The 25,078-nt window shown below is 37.2% G+C and overlaps 1 long non-coding RNA gene across 1 annotated transcript in view; it reads right to left on the reverse strand.

Annotated features, from left to right (window-relative positions):
* Positions 1-4,513: 4,513 nt before the first annotated feature.
* Positions 4,514-25,078, reverse strand: part of LOC120220103 — a 43,851-nt gene continuing 23,286 nt past the window's right edge. The window contains exons 3-4 of the long non-coding RNA XR_005525463.1: positions 6,826-6,899; positions 4,514-4,724 (exon numbers count right to left, since the gene is read on the reverse strand). This is a non-coding gene — a long non-coding RNA (uncharacterized LOC120220103). The remainder of the gene's footprint in view (positions 4,725-6,825; positions 6,900-25,078) is intronic.

Genomic DNA, 25,078 nt, shown 5'->3' on the forward strand with positions numbered 1-25,078 from the left:
CTATTAGACCAGCAAAGTTTTAAAAATATGACAACATATTCTGTCGGTGATGCTATAGGAAAAATGTAGTTTTATAAATTGCTGATGAAAATGCAAGTTTGAACAACCTTTCCGGATAGAAATTTGGCAATACCTAATGAAACTACATACATATTTACCTTTCAACCCAGCAATCCCACTTCTAGGAATCTACCCTAAAGATACACTTTCTTTCTTTCTTTCTTTTTTTAATTATTTTTTTTATTTTATTTATTTATTTTTTTTACAAATAGTTTATTGTCAAATTAGTTTCCACATAACACTCAGTGCTCATCCCCACAAGTGACCTCCTCCATGCCCATCCCTCCCTCCCCCCCACATCCATCAGTCCTCAGTTTTTGTCAGCATTCAGGAGTCTCTCATGGTTTGCCTCTCTCCCTTTCCCCCACCATTTCCTCCCTTCTTCTCCCCCTTGGTCCTCCGTCAAGTTCCTCCTAATCCTCCTATACGTGCAAACATATGATATTTGTCCTTCTCTGCCTGACTTACTTCACTCAGCATAACACCCTCAAGGTCCATCCATGTTGCTACACATGGCCAGATTTCATTGTTTCTCATTGCCATGTAGTATTCCATGGTATAGATAAACCACATCTTCTTGATCCATTCATCTGTTGATGGACACTTAGGCTCTTTCCATGTTTTAGCTATTGTGGAGAGTGCTGTTATGAACATGGGGGTACATGTGCTCCTATGCATCAGCATTTCTGTATCCCTTGGGTAAATGCAAAACTGCATATGCATAAGAATACTTTTTTGTTTGTAGTTGTCAAATACTGGAAACCACCAAATACCCATGAAACATTCATACAGTGGAATACTATGCAGCTATAAAAAAGTGAGGAAGATGTCTATGAACAAATATGAAGTAATTTCCAGGTCATATTGTTAAGTGAAGAAAAGCAAAGCCCAAAAGAGCATCTCTAAAATGCTATCATTTATGGAAGAAGAAGGGGATATAAGAAAATACATACAGGTATCTGCCCATTTATACAAAAGAAATAAAGAAAACATAAACCAGAAGCTAAATAGTAGTTATCTATAGGAAGTAAGTGGAAAGAGGTGGGAGGAGTGGGGGATGGGAACAGAGTAGCAGGGTTGAGTGATACTCTCTATGTGTATCTTTTTGTACATCAGTGACTCCTAGAACTGTGGTATTGTTTCACAAACCTTTCACATCCCTTCAAAATAAACAAATAGTTAAAATCAACCAGTATATAAGGAAAAGAAAACCCAGAATGGAATAGCTGTACTATAAATCAATAGCATAAGTGCACTGAAATGCATGGGGAAGAAAAGAACTAACCTAAGGAAGTATAGAAGAACATGTCTTGATAGAATACTGCAAGGTTAAAGACAAAAAAAAAAAAAAGAACTGTATAAATGCTGTGATCTAGTTAGCAAAAGTGTTTCTCGCAGGGGTGCAGATTAGCAATTCTGAAACTACTTTAGGTAAACATTAGAATCGAACAAATACGGGGTGCCTGGGTGGCCGAGTTGGTTAAGAGTCCAACTCTTGATTTTGGCTCAGGTTATGATCTCACAGTTTGTAAGATTCTTGTTCTCTCTCTCTCTCTCTCTCTCTGCCCCTCCCCCACTTGCATGCTCATGCACACGTGTGCTCTCTCTCTCTCAGAATAAATAAATAAATAAACCTTAAAAAAAAAAAAGAATTGAACAGGTGGCTCAGTTGGTTAAACATCTGACTCTTGGTTTCAGCTCAGGTCATGATCTCATGATTCATGAGTTTGAACCCCATGTCAGGCTCTGCACTGATGGTGAGAACCCTGCTTGGGATTCTGTCTCTCCCTCTCTCTTTGCCTCTCCCCTGCTCTCTCTCTCTATCCTTCTCTCTCAAAAATAAATTGAGCATATTTTAAAAAAAGGAATTGAACAAATAAATAGATAAATTGTAGTTAATGAGAGCTGGGTTTCTTACTGTTGGAAAAAAAAACTATAAATAAGGAAAGGAGGATACTAGAATAAACCTCATGGTTTTGGAGTGGAATCAGAAGTGCCAGTATATAGATATATGTATATACGTAGGTTCGTATGCATACATATATATTTTTCTAGCTCTATCTGTTGGTAGCAATAATAGCCCAGCAATAATGAACATACTCGGTCTCTAAACACCATCCTTCAATGAAAAGAACCCCAAGAAGTGGTTGCTTTCAAAGTAGGGGTAGGGTAAACACAAGATGATCCTGGAAATTGCTGTGGTGGCAAAAAGCAAGAAAATCCTGAAGTGAGATGGGAGCATGTCAAAGAAAACAGGAGGCAACATGAAGGAGATTCGAATGGCTCAAACTGGAACAATTTGAACAAAATAAATAATGATATCATGATATTTTAATCCAGAGAATAAAATAAATACCCATGTGTCCATGTTGATATAATATATTATCCTATAAGGAAATAGGGAATGTGGGGCGCCTGGGTGGCTCAGTCGGTTGAGCATCTGGCTTCGGCTCAGGTCATGATCTCATGGTTCATGGGTTTGAGCCCTGTATCAGGCTCTGTGCTGACAACTCAGAGCCTGGAGCCTGTCTTTGGATTCTATGTCTCCCTCTCTCTCTGATTCTCCCCTGCTCACGCTGTCTCTCTCTCTCTCTCAAAAATTTAAAAAAAAAAAAAGAAAGAAATAGGGAATGCAATAGCTCTTTCTCACAACAGATTCCAATTAATAAACCTAGAAGAGAAGAGGGAAATACGGAATCATCATTAGACAAACATAACAGAAATTGTTGCAGGAAAGAAGCATTGATGGAAACTAAGATTATTGGGCATGAGTTCGAGGAAGAATAGGATTTGCATAATCTGAAAGTATCTCTCCCAAGATATTTATCAATTACAAAGGGAAAAGTGATAATTTTACAATGAAGAAACTGGTCAGACAACAACTTAACCAAGTGATCAAGGTGATAAAATCACCAGCAGTTAGACACATCAACCTCATGAACCCCTTAATATGATGCACTGAGATACAAGAGCATTTTTGTAATATTCCAGCCCAAAATGCAGAGCCTCAATCTTATCATGAAAAAAATGTCAGATAGACCCAAACTGAGAGAAAATCTGCAAAGTATCTAACCAGTGTTTATCAAAAACTTTAAGGTCAGAAAAGACAAGGAAAGACTGAGGAACTCTTATACTTAGGAAAGAGTAAGTAGAAGCAACAGCTAAATACGATGTGGGATCATCCTTAGGATCCTAGTACAAAAAAAAAATTAGTGGGGAAAATAGTAAAATTCAAATAAGGTCTGCAGTTCAGTTGCCTAGATTGTGCCAATGATCATATCTCATTCTATAGTTATATAAGATGATTAAGAGACGTGGGGCAAGGGGATAAAAGGAAACTGTACTGTTTTTGAAACTATTTTATAAGTTTAAAATAAGCAGTCTTTTTAAAGAGACCTTCACAGGAGATAGAAGGTCCCTTTAGGTCATAAGGTGTGAGGAATCCCCAGCCGGGCAGGTCTCCCAATTCTTGAAAGTCTGTGGCCTTTTGTGGCTTTGTGCATACACAGAGCTTTGGCGTGAGTCCGCCACAGTGTTGAAAATAATTACTGAGCTCCAGGGCTCCCATTTACCATTCTGCCTTTGCACTGATCTTGAATAATAATAAGAATCTCACAGTCCACTACTAATTCCTAATGAATGACCATCTGACCAGAGCTGAAATTTCACAGTAGAAAGATTTTACTAAGGAAATGTGAAAAATAGGGCAGGCTGAGCCTTTTCCTTTTTTAAGTTAAAAAAATGCATTGCAGCATTATTTATAGTAGTTAAAGTGGGGGGGGGAGTGTCCAAACTAGGGGATTGGTTAATAACTTATGTTATACTCATACTTTGGAATGCCAAAGAGCAATGAACAATAATGTTGTGGGCTATTCAATGGTATTCCATATCATGTTCACAAAAAGTTACATGAATACAGTTAAAAAATAGCATGCAGATTTAAAAAATAACCTATCTATGTATCAGTTTACTTATAGAGAAAATGAAAGAGAGAAATTTTGGAAAAATATTGTCTAAAATGTTAACAGGAGTCACCACTGATGGGTAAAATTATCAGCAAGTTTTTCCCTTCTTCTTTTTTTTTTTTTTTTAATTTTCTAACATGTCCAGAATGAACATGCATCCCTTTCTAATTTATGAAAATGTTGTTTTAAAAATAAAGCAAGGAGACTTCTGGTTTTGACATGGTGGCGTATAGATACCTGTGCCTCTTCTCTTCTCCAAAAACACCCTGCAACAACAAAGAGAAGGAAAAGAGAAATGCAAGCTCCATCTTTGGCAAGACTAGGAAACAACTCCAATCTGAACCACAGGAGGTGAGGAAGGAGCTGCTCAATGCAGAGGCCACTAGGGATGCCCATGGGAAGGCAGTGCCCAGACCCACCTGCAAACACAGACCTCAGACAGAACCTGCACAGCTCCGGTTCCCCTAGGAAATATGAGACCTTGAGAAGAGAGGCCAACAATTCCATATTTGAACAATGGTGATGGAACGCACAGTCTTGTAATGGAAGCTTCTTCGGTCCTCATGTGTCACCCCAGACAAGTGGGGAAGCTGGGGGTGAAAGCAGCATCACACAAACATGACCTCCTAACAGGAAGCAATCCGTTGGGGAGATGAGTGAAAAAGACCTTGAACTGCCAGCCACCACCTTCCATTAGCCCTGAAAAAACAAAGGCAAAAACAATTCTCTCCCACACCCATATTCCCACACTCACTCATGCAACCCTGCATTATAAGTTTTATTACTGTGTCAGTTAAGGTTAAGCTCAGCTATATAAGAAGGAAAAGCCCAAAAGCTTTAACATCATAATAGATGTTTGTTTCTCATTCACTTAAAAATAATTTTTTAAAAAATTTTAAATGTTTTTATTTATCTTTTTGAGAGTGAGAAAGAGAGTGAGCGAGCAGGGGAGGGGCAGAGAGAGAGGGAAATACAGAATTCAAAGCAGGCTCCAGGCTCTGAGCGGTCAGCACAGTGCCTTAGGTGAGGCTGATATTCATGAACCACAAGATCATGATCTGAGTCAAAGTCAGATGCTTGACTGCCACCCAGGTGCCCCAAAAGAATTTTTAAAAATTTTAAAAGAAAAATTATTTTTAAAAGAATTAAAAATTTTTAAAATAAGATTTGTACGGTAGCTTCATAGTGTCATCAGAGAACCCAGCTCCTAACTTTCTGCTCTGCTTCCCTCTGTACATGGCTTCCACTTTCAAGATTATTTCAAGTTTAAGATGGCTTCTGGAGCTTCAGTCTTATCATATTCCAGGCTGAAGGGATAAGAAGTATTCCCTCCTGCCCTATATCCAAGGACCTTATCCAGAAACCACACTCAACACTTTTGCTTTACATATTGGTGGATAGAGTTAGTCACACAGCCATAACCATCTAAAATGAAAAGTGGGCATTTTAGGGTTTTAGCTCGACATGATGACAATGAATAGAATCTGGTTTCTGTTGTTACAGAAGAAGAAAGAAATGGATGTTGGAGAATGAGCTATGAACTAGAAAGAATTCTTTATAACTCAAAAATACAATCTTGTTCTGTATCTATGAATTTCCTATAAATAGCTAGTTGAGAAAGAAATTGTTTCATTCAAAGATAAATAGCAATTAAAAAGGAACCAGTACATAAAGATATTACAAGAGAAAGGAGAAAAGAAACAGGAAAAAAAAAAAAACCAAATGGAAGTGAAGAACATTCACCGCCCCCCCAAATGTTACCACCAAGCAGTTAAAATTATGACCAAACATATTCATGTAGGCCCCAAGAATTTAATAAAATTTTTAACACTCTGAAGCAGAATGCAAGAGCCAAGGAAGAAAGGAAAGAAAGGATAGATATTACTGAGAATACTGTAAGTTCCACAGAAGACAAGGTTTTAAGAAATGAACAAAATGAAATAAATATGCAAAAAGCACTATAGAAGCCAAAGTTAAGTGAAAATGTACATAATTGGTATCTTAGGATTACAGGTGTTCAATTCTGTATATAATCAAAATAGATTTAAAAAAAAGGAAAGAAAGAATCAAATACAGAGTGTTCCAAGAACATTAATGTAAAATATTTGATGCCAAGATACAGAATACTAGATTTCAAAGATAGAATCCTTTCAGCATTCAGGCAAAAAGGCCAAGACATTAATGTGGATAAAGAAAGGGTGAATGGGAACCAAGATGACCTCTGACATCCTCACAGCATCATTTAACATTAGAGGATAGAGGAACAATGCCTAAAAATGTCTTGCAGGCCAAGAAGCTTAGAACTAGCTAAACCAGAGGTCAGAAAACTTTTTCAGTGAAGAACCAAGTAGTAAATATCTTTAGCAGTGTGGGTCATACGCTTTGTTGCAATTCTGCTGTTGTGTTTGAAAGCAGACATAGATAATCTATAAATGGGTAGTCAGGACAGTGTTTTAATAAAACTTTATTTACAAAATTGTATTTACAAAAAAAAGCAGACATAGACAATCCATAAAACTTTATTTACAAAAACAGGCAGCTGACTGATTTTAACGCAGGGGCCATAGTTTGCTGCCCCTGAGCTAAACTATTATTACCCAGGTGTCAAAGCAAAAGAACTATTTTTTAAGTTGTGAGATCTTCAGAGACACATCCACATAATCTAGCGTTAGGAGACAAACTTCAGTGGGCAAAAAAGATAAACAAAGAAATCAAAGCAAAAATACTGGCAAGTAATTAAAAAGCTAAAATATGTTCTACTACCTGGAGAACAACAACAACAATGAAAAACCCAGCATACCTTCCGGCTCCTTTGGCAGCAAGTGCTTTAGAAGCTCCATGACGAAAAAAGGATAATTCAAGAAACCAAGACATCTGTTGGAAGCCATAAAAATTATGATCAGTTCTAAATAAAGAAAGTGATGTCACATTCACAGAGCCCTTTTAAAAACATCTCACAATTCACAGGGATATTTGGATTGTTAACCCACAGTGACAGCTGAAGTAAAAGGGCCTTGGTTTCTCAAAAGGAAAATGAAGTAGTTGAATTAAACCAGAGGTTCTCAGGCCTGACTACTCATTAAAATCACCTGAGACATTTTCCCCTCAAATGCTTGTGCCTGGGTCCCCTCCCAGACCACTTAAATCAGAATATCTGGAAAGAGGAGAGACAAAAGTATTGTTTTTAAGCTCCACAAACATTTGGATATGTAGCTGCAGTGGAGAACCTCTGGATTAGATATTTTTGAGGTAAGTATCAGTTCAGATATTCTATGATTATACAGAGAGATGTAAAAAATTATTTTAAACTTAGAGATTTAGAAATTGCTATATAACAGAGGTTACTTAGTCCATTTTGGATGTATGTTTCTATAACAAAACCTTACAGTCCACACTGGTCCAAGGAACAGAGGCTTCTCAAGAAACCTTAATGATGCTGAGAACAAACTGAGGACTGATGGGTGTGGGGGAGAGGGGGAGATGGACATGGAGGGCACTTGTGGGGATGAGCACTGGGTGTTATATGGAAACCAATTTGACAATAAACTATTTGTTAAAAAAAAAAAATGTTACACTAGAAAATATTCAGCTACCCAGCCAGCTGCCTCCAAATCTTTTTCCGTAACTATGTTGACCATGTTTTTTGGATTAAGTAACCTTCTGCTCCTAAAACAAACAAACAAACAAATAACAACAAAAAAACCCCTAAAGAACTAATGCCATTCTAATGTAAGGAAGCTGGTAATTACTCATGAATGAAGAGAGAAGTATATAACTCCAACTGACAGTGTAATCAATCCCTTATTTTTTTAAAAGTGTCCCCAAACCTGTAAAGGAACTTGTGATGTCAAATGCCTCTTCTTTTTGAAAGCCTGAGGCCCTTGAGATGATGTTGGTTTGATTTTTAAAAAATTTTATTAAGTTAGAAAAATTTTAATTCCAGTATAATTAGCATACGGTGTTATATTAGTTTGAGGTATACAGTATCATGATTCAGCAATTCTATATATTACTCAGTGCTCATCATGATAAGTGTGCTCTTAACCCCTTCACCTATTTCACCCCCTCCCCACCCATCTCCCCTCTGATAATCTGTTTGTTCTCAATAGTTAAGAATCTTGTTCTTTGTTTGTCTCTCCCTCTCTCTCTTTATATAACCCTTTGTTCATTTGTTTTGTTTCTTAAATTTCATATATGAGTGAAAACATATGGTATTGTCTTTCTCTGAGTGATTTATTTCACTTAGCATTATATTCTTTAGCTCTATCCATGTTCCTGCAAACGGCAAGATTTCATTCTTTTAATGGATGAATAATTTTCCAGTGTGTGTATATAAATATATATGTGTGTGTGTGTGTGTGTTACACATCTTCTTTATCCATTCATCCATTGATGGACAGTGTTCATTTGCTTTAAAGAACATTTTTTTCTTTCTTAAATAGTTTATTGTCAAGTTGGTTTCCATATAACACTCAGTGCTCATCCCAACAAGTGCCCTCCCCCATGCCCATGCCCCTTCCCCTCTCCCCCACCCCCATCAGTCCTAAGTTTGTTCTCAGCATTCAAGAGTCTCTCATGGTTTGCCTCCCTCTCCCCAACTATTTTTCCTCTTCTCCTCCCCCATGGTCCTCCGTTAAGTTCCTCCTAATCTGCCTATATGTGCAAACGTATGGTATTTGTCCTTCTCTGCCTGACTTATTTCACTCAGTATAACACCCTCAAGTTCCATCCATGTTGCTACAAATGGCCATATATCATTCTTTCTCATTGCCATGTAGTATTCCATTGTGTAGATAAACCACATCTTCTTGATCCCTTCATCAGTTGATGGACACCTAGGCTTAAAGAACATTTTAATAAGTCTGGTCCTTAATCTATTTCTTGAATAACTCATTTCCAAAAATTAGTGAAGTCAAAGAGAGATTTAAGCACATCAAGAAAGATAAATGAATCTCAATTTTTAGAAAAAATAATTTCTTAGATAAACCAGACAATCACTAATAATTAAGGGGACAATAGTTCTGGTCTGCCCAGGGTGATCTTGATGTATACTTGTTATTCCAGAGTAATTATTAATATTGCTTACTTTCATGTTCAGACATGTCCTAGTATAGGCAATACATTGTATGATAACTCTACCACTGATGTTCACACTAATAAATGAGCTGTATCTCTTCATTATAGCAGATGCAAAGACCCATGCTTAAAAATATATTAATTATTAAAATTGTACCCTCAAAAGAGGGAACAGAATCTATAGCAGGGGTGTGTAATTGGGACTCAGGCTTTGGTGTGGGGGGGAAAGCTAAACATGTAGTTGAATCACAATTAATATTTTCACAAGAGGATGTCATGAGATATTTAAAGAGAAACACTAGAAAGCCAAACTGGAGTTGTTGAGGATGGGATTGGATGAGTTTGGTTGGGAATCAGACAGAACTTGCTAAGATGCTAAGAGAAAAGCAGGGTCCCAGGGTCTCAGGGTCCCAGGGGCTGAACCTGGCCAGGAACAGTAAGGGGAAGGGTCCCAGACAGGAAGGGTTTGGTATAGGACAACTTAGCTAAGGATCTGCCTACTGTTTCCTCCAGCTTTATTGACCTAGTCTCACCACCAGGGCACTTAAAGCACTAAGTTTTCACATTCAAGTGAAGGTAAAATTTGTATGAAAAAAGTAAAATAATGTCTATTCTTGCAAAGATTTCCTTAATTCAGATCTGTAATTAAAACTGTTCAATTACTTAAAAAAACACAATTTTTCAAATGAGAAAATCTGGCTTTCAAAGAAAACTAATCAGATAGTTTGCCAAGATAATTATCCCAAACTAGTGTTAGTTGATCTTCTAAGATGTTCATGCATTATATAGAAAATTGGGGTCTGAACAAAACATAAGGATGAAGTTTCAGATCAGTCAAATCAATCCTGCCAGTCAATGGAGTGACAGATGTCACTGTCACATCTCCTTTATAGCCAAGAAGGAATACGTGACATCACCTAAAATTTGAAGTATAACAGTTATTCATTCAACAGATATACAGTCAGCATCTACTATGTACATGACACTATGCTTCCCTGGAAAATTATGGGGTTTGTGAAAACACGTGAAAAACTAACTACAACAACAATAAGTGTTTATATAAGGGTAATGGCAAGGCATCTAATGGGATCTTTGAACTATTCATTTTGAGAATGATTCACTGCTTATGACTCCAATAGGAGAGGTAGACTTAGCCACCAAGGGACCCCATAGAGCCAAAGGGGAATTAACAACCTGTTCAAAAAAGCTTGGCTTTTACTTCTTATCCTAGAGTTTAATGAGTCATCCTTGTTCTTTTCCAATAAATCCCCCTTTTTGCTTAAGCTAATGTAAGCTGATTTCTGTTAGTTGCAAATAAAGAACCTTGACTAAAATGGATAACAAAGGCAAATTTAATATTTTAATATAAGAAGGGAAGTATAACTCCTAGGTATTCCTGACATTTGGTAGAATGCATGACCTGAGCTGAAGTCAGATGCTCAACCAACTGAGCCACCCCGGCACCCCTGTGACTATTTTCTAAAATGTGAGTGGGAAATAGACAGATGAATATCAATGCTACTACTAAGTAATACATGTCTCCTAAGCTTATTACAATTAAAACCAAGATTGAAGTCATTAATTGTGTCTAAAATAGTGGATTCTTTGCTGTCAGTTGAGCTCACTGGGGTTAAGCTCTCCTTTGATGCTTACTTTAAAGGAAAATAATAATATTAAGGATAATTTATTAAAAAGCTGAACTAGCTTCAACTTTTTTCTCTAAAATTTGTGATATAATTAAGGATTTTTAAAATTATTATTCTGGAAACACAGTCGTCCATTGTAATACCCAGTCTACTATTTAATACCTGTACATATGATTTCCTGCAAGTCTTAGGGAAATATCATATACTAAAATAATGGAGTGCCACAGAGACAAACCGTATGTTGATGGAAAATCTCAACTCTCTTGACATCTACTAGAAGTCTTTTAGATTTCAAAGTAAAGTGGTTAAAAATTATTTTACTTACCTTACTGAACATCATCTCTGAAATAATATAAGCTGCAGTAAAAAGACTGCTATTTTGGACCAACCTCTCTCTGACAAGGAAGAACTGAATGGTTACCACATCATCTTGGCATTTATAATGAGGAAAGGAAATATACTGCAGAGGCTGATATGTGCTGAAGATTTTAAGAAAGCAGATGTCAAGAGCTTCAAAGAAAGGAAGGAGTTATAGCACAGGAGTTATAGGAAAGTGGGGGTAAGAGCTCAGACTACAGACTCAAGAAAAATGTAGGTTTGAATCCTAGGTGTGCCACTTATGAGTCCTGTGACGTTAAGTAAGATATTCAACCTTTCTGAATCTCAGTTCACCTTGGAAAGTGAGGATAGTAAGGAAGAGCTACAAATTGCCTGGGAAAATTACTTAACCTCTCTACCCTGTTTAATCTCTCTCTCTCTCTCTCTCTCTCTCTCTCTCTCTCACACACACACACACACACACACACACACACACAAGGATAGTAGTTACATATGCCGCATAGGTTTTTTGGGAGAATTAACTATGAAAGGTCACACATAAGGGGCACCTGGGTGGTTCACCTGGTAAAGCGTCTGACAGGCTCAGGTTATGATCTTGTGGTTTGTGAGTTCAAGCCACCTGTTGGGCTCTGTGCTGACAGCTTGGGGGGTGAGGAGCCTGCTTCGGATTCTGTGTCTTCCTCTCTCCCTGTCTGTTCCTGCTCATGCTCTTTCTCTCTCAAAAATAAAACTAAACATTAAAGAAAAGGAAAATCACATGAAATATCTAACACTGTGTTTGGTAAACAGTAAGCATTTTTAAAATACAAGCACACACATTATATACATATTTTATAGTCTCTAAAATTCTAAGAGAGAAGTGAGGGATTCATGAAAGAAACTATTCTAGCTAGCTCAGATTTAAAGCGAATAGAAGATGGAGTGAATGAGGATATAATTAAGAATGAACACCAAGGACAAAAACAGTCCTCTAAGAACTGAGTTTTAAAAGGATGATGCTCAAAATGAAATGAAGTTATGTTTCTAAAGACAAGATTTCTTCAGTCACATTTTGAGGGAAGAAGAGGAAGCACAGAATATATGTACTCTTTGGGGACTATTGTGCAAAGTTACCAAGTGGAAAAAAGAAGGCAGAGCTACATCGTTTCTATTTGAGGTCTATATTTCCCAGAAGAATGGTCCACAGCTGAAAAAAAAAAAAAAAAAAAAAAGAGGAAGCCAGGCAAAGAGAGGATGTACCAAAAAATGGGTTAGAAGAGAGAGAGGGAAGACAGAGTTACTACTTTACATGGATTCAAATCTCCAGATCCATCAACAAAGTAGTGTCTCAGATTTCTTCTAGGATCATAAATGCAATTGCTTGACATAAAAGGATTTGTTATAGCAATGAAGATCTGAAATTATTCTGACAAAGAAATATTGATATGGAGATAGAGATACACTCATTGAAATAAATTGGCCATCCAAATCTTTATAGATTTTATTGGGTTTTATAAACCATACATAGTCTTTACTTTGATGCATTCTTGTATGGAATATTTAATTATTTAAGCCAAATAAGATGCTCCTACCATTAATAATGCCGGTCAACCATTAATAGACATCATCCATTATAAAAATCTGCTTCATCCTTCTAAAGACTGAAAAGTAGCTCAATGAAACTAATTTTTAATCATCCAACAAAGATTTGAGCATTTATTTTGTGTGAAGAAACTAAAGTCGATCTCTTCTTTCTATATAGTGAGGAAGATAATCATGTGAACAGGTTGAAGTTCAAAACATAGTTTGATATATCAAACACAGGTACCAACAAATTGCTACAGGAACACAAAGAAGAAATAATTCTGAGTTGAGAGCTCAAAGAAAGAGAAGACTGTAGGCAGGGCTGCTACTAAAAACACATAACGACTTATATGATACCACCAATCAGAATGGGCCTCTGACAAATCAGAATAGACTCAGGTGGTAAGTATTGGTGGGTGCCTATTGAAAGCTAGTTGTGGTTAGAGGGGAGGTCTCTTATATGCTATTCCACAAAAGATTTGTGGAATTTTGATAGGTGTAGAATGACAAAACAACAAACAAACAAAGTCCCCTCTAGTCTAAAGGAAGAAAATAAACACTGGACAGAAAAAAATGGATTGCATAATATGTAACCAAGAACTTCAAGTTCATTGGTAAACTGGTGTGACTGAACAGTATGATTTGGGGAATCATGTAGAAGATATGGCTAGAAAAGCTTTTGAGGCTCATATGTAGCTTAAATACCAGAATAAGAAGCTTGAATTTAATTCTAAGATAACAATAATAATAGCTACAATTTATGGAACACACACTATGTAACAGAAACTTTATATGCATTATCTCATTTTGTTCTTCCAATGAGTTATGACCTCCACTTTACAAACTAAGCCTTAAGAGGTTTATTAACATGCCCAACTTCACACAGATAGTGAAGGATTAGAACTTAGATCCAAATCCAAAGCCACAAAATGACTAAACTCTAATCCTTGATTATGGAGAAAATGGGAACTATGAACATTTTTTGACAGGGAGACAGAATTAAAACTGAGTTTCTGGAAGATATAATATAGTGGCAATGGATTTCCAGGAGAAGTGAGAAACTGAAGGTGGGAAGTTTAGTTAAAAAGTTGTTACTTCGGGGGCAGATGGCTCAGTCGGCTAAATTTCTGACTCTTGATTTTGGCTCAGGTCATGATCCCATGGTTTGTGAGTTCAAGGCCCACATCGGGCTCTGTGCTGACAGTGCGAAGCCTGCTTGGGACTCTCTCTCTCCCAATCTCTCTGTCCCCCCCCCCCCACAAATAAATAAATAAACTTAAAAAAAATACATTTTAAAAAAGATTCTCTGTAAAAAAAAAAAGTTGTTAGTTGATACATTAGGGGCCTAAATGAGACATGAGAACAATAAAGACAAAAGGATAGATTTAAAAACATTGGAAGAATTAAGAGAACTTAATGTATTAGTTTTCTATGCTGCATAACAAGTTAACACAAACTTAGTCACTTAAAGCATCATACATTATCTCACAGTTTCTGTGGATCATGAGTTTCCCATGATCTTAGGTCTCTGCTAGGTCTCTGCTCAAGGTCACACAAGGCTGCAGTTAAGGTGTCAGTTGGATTATATTCTTATCTAGAGGCTTAACTGGGGAAGAATCTACTGCCAAGCGTATGTTAGCAGAATTCCTTTCTTTGTAGTTATATGACTGAGCTCTCCATGTTCTTGGTAGCTATCATTGGAGAACACCGTTCAGTTACTAGAGGTCACTCTCATGTTCTTGCCTCCTGCTTCCTCCTCTCAAACACTGCAGCTTATGTCTTCAAGGCCATCAGGGGAAACTCTGCTGCTTCAAGTCACTGAGGTCAAGGAAGCCCAAATGCCTTTTTTGGAGGGACTCATTTGATACCCAGAGAATTCCCTTTTGATTAATTCAAAGTCAGCTGATTAGAGAACCTTAATCACATTTGCAAAACCCCTTTATCTTTGCCACATAGTGTAACCTAATCAGTGGAGTGATATCCATCAGGTTCTATACACATTCAAGGAGGAAGACATTATACGGGAGGTGTTACATCAGAGGATGGGAGTCTGGAGGCTGCTTTCAAGCTCTGCCTACCATATCTAACAGATGGTTTGATACAAAGATGACTCGAAATTTTTAGTCTGAGTATTTAAGGTTCTATCCATTAATTGAGATATTACATACAATAAGAAAAGTTTAATGAGAAAGATCATGAATCTTGCTTGGGACAGCTCATCTTGAAGTAGGTACATCCATTTGTTTTAAATAGACTGCATCAGATCATTTCAATAGTATTTAATGTTTTATTAAATGGTGTGGAAAAGGAGGGCTTCATACATCTGGAAGTCATTCTATCATAAAGTACACAATTTTTAAAAATGTTACAAATAGCCATGAACTTGAGAAACATTTAGCAAGTTAGTATGTTTTAGATTCATGTCTTCCTTTTATCCCAGCAACCAGTCACAGTGATTTTTTTTTTTAATTTGGGTTGTTTTGATAAATGTTCCTTTCAGGCTCTGTTATTCCTGAGAAATAGCCAAACATCTTTTCTCCCCCGTGAATGTTTATCTTAAAATATATCCAGTAATAGCTGAATGAGTTGTTAAGCAAGTAGATAAATGAAATACCCAAAATAACCAAGGAAATATCAGAGTTAGTGCTAATATAAGTTAGAATAAATAATCTAAACTCTCATTTTAAACTATCTGAATTATCCCATGGCTTTGGGGTTAATACAGATTATATATTCCCTGAAACACTGTGAAATGCAGAATATTATTAATAGGTATATTGTGGAAAGGAAATAGTTACTAGGTATCTTCCTAATGCCAAGCCCTATGCTAGAACTTTTACATATGCTATCTCATGTTATTCTAACAACTCTGAAATAGGTATATAATAGCCTTATTTTAAAAAAAATAATGTTTATTTATTTTTGAGAGAGAGAGAGACCAAGCTGGGAGGGGCAGAGAGAGAAGAAGACACAGAATCTGAAGCAGTCTCCAGGTTCTGATCTGTCAGCACAGATCCTCACTCAGGGTTCAAACTCACGACCTGTGAGACCATGACCTGAGCCAAAGTTGGACATTTAACTGACTGAGCCATCCAGTCCTCACCTTATTTTTTTAAATAGATAAGGCAGTTGGGGCTGAGAAATTAAACATTGCACCCAAGCTACAAAGTGGGAATAGCCAGATTTCAGACCCAAATTTATCTTATTCTTTAAGAATACTTACTTTTTCCGCTATTTGTCTTTATGCAGTTTTCAGATTAGCTATACCTTCCTCTAAGAAGCCTTCCCTAACCAGTCTTGAATCTTCCAAGACTACCTTGGTTGCACATTCCCACCACCATTTTGTCCCATACAACCAATTAGGATCAAAGTGCTTGCTTTGTATGACTTCCTAGAAAGAATTCAAATTCCACCTTTACATTTGCTAAGTGCATAAACATGCAAAATTGACTTAGCCTCAGGTTTTCTTTTTTTTTTTTTTTAATGTTTTATTTATTTCTAGGTGAGAGAGAGAGAGTCAGCATGAGCAGGGGAGGGTCAGAGAGAGGGAGTCACAGACTGAAACAGGCTCCAGGCTCTGAGCTGGCAGTCAGCACAAAGCCGGACGCGGGGACCGAACCCACGAACCGCGAGATCATGACCTAAGCGAAAGTCGGACGCTTAACCGACTAAGCCACCCAGGCGCCCCTAGCCTCAGGTTTTCACTGGTAAAATAGGAATAAGATTGGTACCTAGCTCAAGGGGTGGTTGAGAGAATGATCTAATTAACATAAATCCCTATTGTCGCCATCATCATCATCACGTTATTCCACTTATTACATTCAGTTGCAATTGCCTCTTTACTTTACAATCAACGCATTATATTGTAAAGTCAGCCATACAACAGTGGCTACTTCTTGTTAGCATGATTTCCCGAGAGCCTAGTACAGTGTCTATCTGGAATATGGCTGGCACTCAAAGACTTCTGCTGAGGGAGAGAAGGACAGAGGGATGGTGGAGGGCAGGAAGGAAGGGAGGAAAGGAGGGAGAGAGGAAGGGAGGGAGGAAGAAAGGTGTAAAGAGAGAGGAAGAAAGAGAGAAAGGAGAAAAAGGAAGAAAGATAGGAAATCTCATTATACAGGTGTTCTTGTTTTTCATTGGTACAGCCCTAATAAAGGCATGAACTCTCAGGTTTGTTGTGATATTATTCACAACAGTCAAGATATGAAAACAACCTAAGTGTCCATCAACAAATGAATAGAGAAATGAGATTATATATACATAATCACTCAGCGATGAGAAAGAAGGAAATAACCCTGCCATTTGGGACAACATGGATGAAACTTCAGGGCATTATGCTAAGTGAAATAACTCTGACAGAGAAAGACAAATAACTACTAAGTACTATATGATATCACTTATATGTGGAATCTAAAAAAGGTGAAATCATAGAAACAGAGTGGAGTAGTGGTTATTGGGGGTGGAGGAGCAGGTAGGAATGGAGATTATTGGTCAAAAAGTGTATACCTCCAGTTATAAGATAAATAAGTTCTGAGAATCTAATGTGCAGCATGATGATTATAATTAACAAAACAGTAAACCCCTGGTTTGCAAGCATAATTCATTCCAGAAAAATGCTTGTAATCCAAAGCGCTTGTAATCAAAGCTAAGTTTCCTGTAAGAAATAATGGAAACTCAGATGATTCATTCCACAACCCCAAAATATTCATACAAAAATGATTATAGTACTGTAATATAATGCAAAATAATAAAGAAAATATAAAATATAAAGAAAAATAAACAAATTAACCCGCACTTACCTTTGAACACTTTCGTGGCTGGTGTGAGGGAGACAAGAGAAAGGAGGATCATTGTGTAGGACAACTTTCACTATCACTAACAGTATCACTGCTATCTATTGGCTCAATGGAATCTTCTGCATGGAGGTCATTGTAGATGCTCACACGGAGGTTGACTACAGTACCGTATTAGTAAGTTCTTGTCATATAGTGTATTTAATGTAACTGGCAATAAGGCAGCAGAGGAAAGGGTCTATATGCAGCCTGACCTAGATGAAGCAAAGCATTCCTAAGCTTACTCTTGTAGGGTAAAGCAAAGGACTGTCCATAGGTACTTTCAAGTGAGAAAAAAAAAAATACACCAGTGCCAGTGGAGGGCACCTTCCAACGTTCTGAAAAATCACTGATTTCTGCAAATGCCACAGCATGAGACCAAGCAGCTGAGCATGGGAGACAATCACCCACAAGTCCACAGCAAGAGACAGCCAGAGAGAGAAGAACCATTGACTCAGTTGTGATCATGTGACATTCAGTGTCATATACTACTCCTATTACAAGGCAAATTCATTTATCAAGTTAAAATTTATTAGAAATGTTTGCTCATCAGGCTGTCTGAGTGGCCTAGTTGGTGAAGTGTCTGACTTCAGCTCAGGTCTTGATTTCCCGCCTCGTGTATTCAAGCCCCACCTTGGGCTCTGTACTGACAGCCCAGAGCCAGGAGCCAGCTTCAGATACTGTGTCTCCCTCTTTCTCTGCCCCTCCCCCACTCTCTTTGGTCTCTCTCTCTCTCTCTCTCTCTCTCTCTCTCAAAAGCAAATAAACATTAGAAAAAGAAAAAAATGTTTGCTCAGCTTGCAGAACACTTGCAGAACAAGACTACAGATCCAAGGTTTTACTGTACTGCATTACATACTTGAAAGTTGCTAAGAGAGTAGATCTTAAATGTTCTTACCACAGAAAAGAAATGGTAATTATGTGACATAATAGAAGTGCTGACTAACACTGTAGTGGTAATCACTTTGCAATATACAAGTATATCGAATTGACCAGTTGTATACCTTAAATTTATAAAATGTTGTATTTCAATTATATCTAAATAAAACTGGAAAAATTAAGGCATAAATATATATACAGATGAAATATATACATATACAGATGAAATATATACATAATATAAATATAAATATATTATATATATTTAGATGAAAATAAGCTACTACTTCCCTTGAATTATACTTAAGGATCAGAAACCTTAGAAAGTAGAGTTTATTATGACATCCTTAATGCCAAGTATGATCTGAAAATCCTAATAGTTAAATTGTGCCAGGAAAAGGTCAAAACCCAGGCATTCTCTTAACAAGTGAGCATTCTCCCTCCTTGGGAGAAAAGATAGCCACCCTTACCCTTCAGCCTGAAAGTGTTGTGCTAAATGTGAATGCCCTCCCTGTAGCTTCAAAGCTGCCCAAAGGGCAGTAGCCAATTCCCAGCCACCACCAACTCTTAGGTACTGTGAAAAATGCCCCTGGCTCCTACTATTTCTTTAATGTCAAATAACCTAATTTTTGTATTTAGATATAATTAGATATATTTGACACAAAACATTGTGTAAGTTTAAGGTATATAACATGTTGATTTGATACGTTTATATATTGCAGCATGATTACCACCTTAGCCTTAACCAACACTTCTATCACATAATAGAATTATCATTTCTTTTTTGTGGTGAGAACATTTAAGGTCTAGGCTTTTAGCAACTTTGAAGTATATAACACAGTATTGCTGACTATAACCACTATGCTGTGCATCAGATCTTTAGAACTTATTCATCTTCTAACTGCAAATTTGTACCCTTTGACCAACATCTTCCTAAGTCCCCCACTGCCCAGCCCCTGGTGACCAGCATTCTACTCTCTGTTTCTATGTGTTTGACTTCCCACTTTTTATTTGATCTATCTCAGCTACACCTATTTCTTTGTCACCTTCAGCTCTCAGCAGGCCAGTACCTGTTTTTATTCTTTTGATGGAAAGAGTATATTTGGATTTGTGTATGTGTATGTGTATATATGTATATGTATATGACTTGTACCTATTTACAGCCCTCTTTGCAAGTGAGAACAAAATATACAAATGAACATATTTAACTAATATAGTATCAACCAGTTCAGGCACTTAGGGGCCACGGTAAAGACAGAATTCTTCATATTTTTCACGTTTCTTATAATAAAGTCAAAGCCACAGGTAAAAATGCAAATTAGGCAAAAGCAGCCCCAGGAAAGGAGATGAATACAAAGATGAACAGCCCTATTCATTTGTGATGCAAAAAATCCATTATTAGGAGCAAATCTCCTCGGACAGCCTTGTGCATGCTGCATAATTCACAGAGCCCAACTGTACTTAGGAAGTGATGGTTAAATATTGAAAATCTGATTGGAAGACAGCGGTGGCTTTCTGCTCTTTCCTGTAATTGCCTTGTCTGATTTTTCTCATGAACAATGTATCACTGGAATTTTTGACTATGATAGAGTGTACCTTCCTGAGAGCTCTGCCCTGAAGGCTAGGGTTCCAGCTCCAGGAGAGTCATCTGATGGAGGACTTCATGTACGTCCCTGTGCACCTGTCACCCCCATTCTCTTGTCCAGCCCCAGGGTGGTGTGTGAAACTTATGAGCCTCTCCTGAGCCTGCCCCTCTCTACCCTGCTGCCTCCTGCACATTACAGCAGCTTAATGAGTTGAAGAGCGAGCCAGCCCAAGCTTCTTATTACAATCACATTCCATTTTCTTCAAATAAACCCTGCTCAGAACAAAAGCAGGGTCTTTTGGACACAGCCTTTGTTGTGGATGTTTAATCATAACATTTTGGTGGGATTCAGAATATTGCGATGATTGCTTTCAAGCAATTTGTGATATACATGCTTAGCTGATGATGTAACTGCACAATTCCGCTGTGCTTTTTGCTCCACGGCTTCATGCAGCATAGTTTACTGTGACAGTATACTCTACAAATGCAAACAGATGTGTTTCCCATGACCTTAACCCTGACAAGTAAAGAGTTGTTTTATGTATTTCCCAGTTAACATTTTTGAGAGCTTCAAAATGCTGTCTCTTAAGGTCTCTCCATACTTGTGTATCTTATACTTTTAACTATTTTAAGTATTTTAGGAATGTGATAACACTAATGAGATACTAGGGCAAGAGAAATAATAAAAAGCATACAGGCTCCAGCTTTTAAAAAGCTTGTTTTAAACTCATTGGTTTCCCTTACACTTAGCTCTCAATTAACTAACTAAAATGATAATAGCTTTTGGGAGCATTAAATTTTAACACAAAAATATTCCAGGGAAAAACATCTAAAATAAGGTGATGGCTGAATATAGATATGAAAACCTAGCAAAGAGAATTCATAATATGTTATGAGATCACTGTATAACAGGCAAGTGAGACTTGTCCTAAGAGAGCTGGTATATAAAATCTACTGAAACCATCCGGCTTCAAATGCCATAATTCTCTCATGTCATTACTTTTGTGTTTTGTTCTCCTAGGGTCTAAGGAAACAAAAAGAAGTTCAGTGTCTCATATTCGTGTTTACTTATTTATGTCTATAGCCATTTTTCCAATGGATCATTACTAGTGTATAGTGCATAAGAGCATTGGTTTGAAGTCAGACAGGCTTGAAACTGGAACATTTAAACATTTTTGTTACAACAGATCTTTAAAATCATAGCTGCTTATTTTGAAATAGTTTTGGGGTCACAAAAAAATTCTAGAAATAATACACAGAAATTTCATGTACCTCACCCAGTTTCCTCTAATGATAATATCTTACATAATTATAGTGCATTTTCAAAAATCAAGTACAGACTTTATGTGGATTTCACAAGTTCTGGCATGGACATTTTGTGAGATGTTTGTGTGTGTGTATATAGTTCCGTAACTGGTGTAACCATCACCCTAGTCAAGTTACAGAACTGGTCTATCACTATAAAGAAATTCCTTCAGGTTATTTCCCACCCCCAAACCTAACTCCTGGCTACCACTGACCTGTTCACCATTATGATTTTGTCTCTTCTAGAATATTATATAAATGGAATTACACCAGATGGGATAACCCTTTGAGATCAGCTTCTTTTCCTCAGCATAATTCCTTTGATACGCATCTAAATTGTTATGTGTGTCAATCGTTAATTTGATTACTGAGTAGTTATTCCACAGTGTGGATTTACCAGTTTGTCTATCCATTCACCTGGTGTAGGATATTTGGGCTGCCTCCAGTTTTTGACTAGAACAAAGAAAGCTGCAATGAATATTTGTGTACAGGTTTTTAGCGTGAACATAACTCTTCATTTCTCTAAGATAAATAACCCATGACAGAGATTGCTGGGTCATATGGTATATGTATATTTAATTTTATAAGAAACTGATAAACTATTTTCTAAAGTGGCTAAACCATTTTACATTCCTCATCCGCACTTGGCACTACTGATATTTTTAATTTTTGTTATTTTTCTATATGTGTGTAATATGTAAATCATGCATCTTTAATTTGTATTTCCCTGCAGGGAAATGTATGTTTATTTACCATTGGCATGTCCTCTTTAGGCAAGTGTCTGTTCAAGTCCTTTGCCCATATTCTAATTGGATTGTTTGTTTTCTTACTATTCAGCTTAGCGACTTCTTTCTTATCCTAAATACAAGTTCATTATGAGACAGTGATCTGAAAATATTTTCTCCCAATCTGTGCCTTATTTTTTTTCATCCTTTTAGCAAGGATTTTATCAAAAGCAAAAGGTTTTCATTTGATGGAAGGTTTTCATTTGTATCCATTTTGTTTCCTCATTAGTGCAGGGCAGGGATGGAAGCCAGGGTTCCGTGCAGAGGGCTCTGCCAGAGGGCCACACCTCCTCATTACCGCAGGATAAGATTTGTCACCGACTGACAGGTCACTCACCTCCAAAACCTCATACATTGAAGTCCTAACCCCCAATGTGATTGTATCTGGAGATAGTGCCTCCAGATGATTAAGGGTAAATATTTAGGGTAATTAAGGGTAAATGAGGTCATAAAGATAAGGCCCTAATCTGATAGGACTAGAAAGAGACATGTAAGAAAAGGAAGAGACCCCTTGGTCTCTCGGTGTGTGCTGGAGAAAAGATCACATGAAGATGCAGTGAGAAGGCAGCCCATCTACAAGCCAGGAACTGAGATCTCGCCAGAAACCAATCCAAAGGCAGCCTAACTCGGGCTTCAGCCTCCAGAACCGTGAGAAAATAGTTTTCTGTCGTCTAAGCCACCCAATCTGCTGTCTCCTGCTATGGCAACTCGAACGGACTCATAGAGGGCAGAAACAACCCTTCTGTAGGGGAGCGTCCCCACCTCCTTACTGCAAAGAGGATGGGCCACAGGGTTCTGCCTGAGGGACTCCATCCCACAATGCCTGTCAGGGTGACGGAGGGGCTCGTGGTCTGAGCCCTATGAGTAAGTAGGTATAGATAAAGGTTTCTGACCCATTAGGCTGTCCTTTTCACAAAGAACTTTTCACATTATTTGTATAAAAAGCCTAGACTCCTCTTCTGGCTAATTTTTGGTCTTTACCTGTTTTCAGATTGTAGGCTTATCTAGTGCCAAGCTCAGGACAAATAGGAGGCAAGAAAAAAAAAAACCTAGGGAATTCACTTCCGAGTAATTACTCAAGTCCCAAGCTCCTAGTCTAACCACCTTCTCTTCTCCAGTTTTTGGACTTACGTATTTTGTCCGGGTTTCTTTTGTTGTTGCTGTTGTGATTCGTGGGAGGAGCAAAATGGAATGTTTCCTTAATCCTGTCTAAAACTGTAAACTGCAACTGGCTTTTTAAAAAACAAAATTAGGGGCGCCTGGGTGGCTCAGTCGGTTAAGCATCTGACTTCGGCTCAGGTCATGATCTCACGGTTCGTGGGTTCAAGCCCCGCGTCGGGCTCTGTGCTGACAGCCAGCTCAGAGCCTGGAGCCTGCTTCAGATTCTGTATCTCCCTCTCTCTCTGACCCTCCCCTGTTAACGCTGTCTCTCTCTCAGAAATAAATTTTAAAAAATAAATTAATTAAATTAAATTAAATTAAAAGTGAGATTCCAGAAGGGTAACAGCAGCATTCTCAGGCGACAGAAGTTTTCTTGATTGGGGAACACATCCAGGATTTATTGACTCAGTCTGGTATAGAAAACACGGCTTGGTAGGCACAGTTTTTGTCTCAGTTTTTATGTGACCTGGGGCAAATTGTCTCACCTGCCCGTGTCTCAATCTCTTCATCCCTCAAAGATGTAATTTGACTTGATCTGGATTCGTAGATAGGTTTTACCTCTTGAGCCAACAGAATCAAATAAGAAAGCTTTTTGAGAAGTACTTTAAGACCATGATTAGGCACTTGTTGGGATGAGCACTGGGTGTTATATGGAAATTTATTGTGACAATAAACTATTTGTGAAAAAAAAAATACACCACGCCAAAAAAAAAAAAAAAAAAGAAAAGAAAAGAAATATAGACCAATTCTAAAGACAAAAAAAAAAAAAAAAGACCATGATTAGGCTTAGTAAGAAGGAACACAGTATTTTGTTAGGAATGTCTGCTTAATGCACAAGATAGGATCATAGTAGCATACCTGCTTTGTTTTTTTATCCTTAGACTAGAAGATCTCTAAGAACTTTTCTAGTTCAAACTTCCTGTAATTCTAATACAAAAAGGAAGTTAACTTCAATATCTGGACATTGTAAATGAAAGCAAAAGAGATAAAAATTATCTTATGAGAAGGGAAGATAAACCATATTAGGAATACAATGTAATAATTGAGAAAAAATTTATCTGGGTTTCCTGACAGCCACAGCAAAAAAGGAAATACATTGATTATCTAGATCTCACCCTTTCTCTTTCCTTCTTTCTATCTTCTTTTCTACTTTCAGATGAACTGTTAAAATTTTTATATTCTTTTTTTCTCTATGAATTCAGAAGTGGAGAGATTATTTCCATCATTTCAATAGTTATTCTTAAATTTAAAAAGTATATGCTTTATAAATGTTTCAAAAAGAGTGTAAAGTTGTTCAGCTTTAGGACCTCTATCCTTCTCCCAAACAGGACATAGATGTTGATATGCTGAATATTCAGTGAAGGCTCCATATCCTTTTCTATTATTCTTGTTCAGAGATTTAGTTTCATGTTTTTGGATACCTTGTGACTTATTTTTTTTTTCAGTTTTTCTGCTTAGTTTTGCATCTTGCATCACAGTTAAAATCTCTTCTTGCTAAAGTATGTTCTTTATAATTTTTTAAGTGATCGTTTGTGAGTGAAAAATTCTCTTAGCCTTATATGTGGAAAAATGTTTTTATTTCCCTATAATGAGAGTGTCTCACACTAGCAGTGATCATAAGTTAGGACTGGCAATCAAACTCACATAACACAATAGGATTGAATCTGTCATTACATTTATTTAGATTTATAGAAGGATAGAAGTCCAGAAAGATGGTATTTTTCCCAGTGGGAAGCTCTAAAGCTATGTATGTACACAGCTTCTTGTCTCTCCCCTTACCTATCAAGGATATGTGCAACAAATAGGAATAACTTCAACATGTATGTAGTTTAACTTGGCACAGAGAAGCCACTGCTTTAACCCTTTTATATTGTTCCTATCA

The sequence above is a fragment of the Hyaena hyaena genome, unplaced genomic scaffold (genome assembly GCF_003009895.1).
Source record: "Hyaena hyaena isolate Hyena2069 unplaced genomic scaffold, ASM300989v1 scaffold_668, whole genome shotgun sequence".
NCBI classification, from domain to species: Eukaryota; Metazoa; Chordata; class Mammalia; order Carnivora; family Hyaenidae; genus Hyaena; species Hyaena hyaena.